Below are 415 nucleotides of genomic sequence, written 5' to 3'. Positions count from 1 at the left end.
ATAAGGCACTGCTGGTGCCTGTTGGAATGAGCTGGGAAGGGCTCTGTGGTCCTGCCTGGGAATGCTGGAGAGCTGGAGGAACCAGACAGCCATGGGGCTGAGGAGGGATGGTTTACCTGAAGGCTCCTCATGTCATTGTGTGATTCCTTCTCCACTCTGCCCTCTGCGTTGTCCCCGAAGCTGTGGGGACAATGTTTTGGTCCATGGATGAGGTGGGAGGTTAGGGATGTGATGCTCTGAGGAAGCCCATGGGCACAGCACCCCGTTTTCCTGACATCTGTTTTCTCAGCCCATTGGACAGAGGTGTCCCCAAGTCAAACGTGTCCCTTTGGTGCTCAGGAAGAGGTGAGGGGCAAAAAGGAGCTCTGGCCTTCATCTCCATGCTGCTGGAGGAGATGAAAGGCTGGAGCTGTGG

Source organism: Pogoniulus pusillus, chromosome 11 (genome assembly GCF_015220805.1).
Source record: "Pogoniulus pusillus isolate bPogPus1 chromosome 11, bPogPus1.pri, whole genome shotgun sequence".
Classification (NCBI taxonomy): Eukaryota; Metazoa; Chordata; class Aves; order Piciformes; family Lybiidae; genus Pogoniulus; species Pogoniulus pusillus.
Note: the sequence above shows the minus strand (reverse complement) of the source record.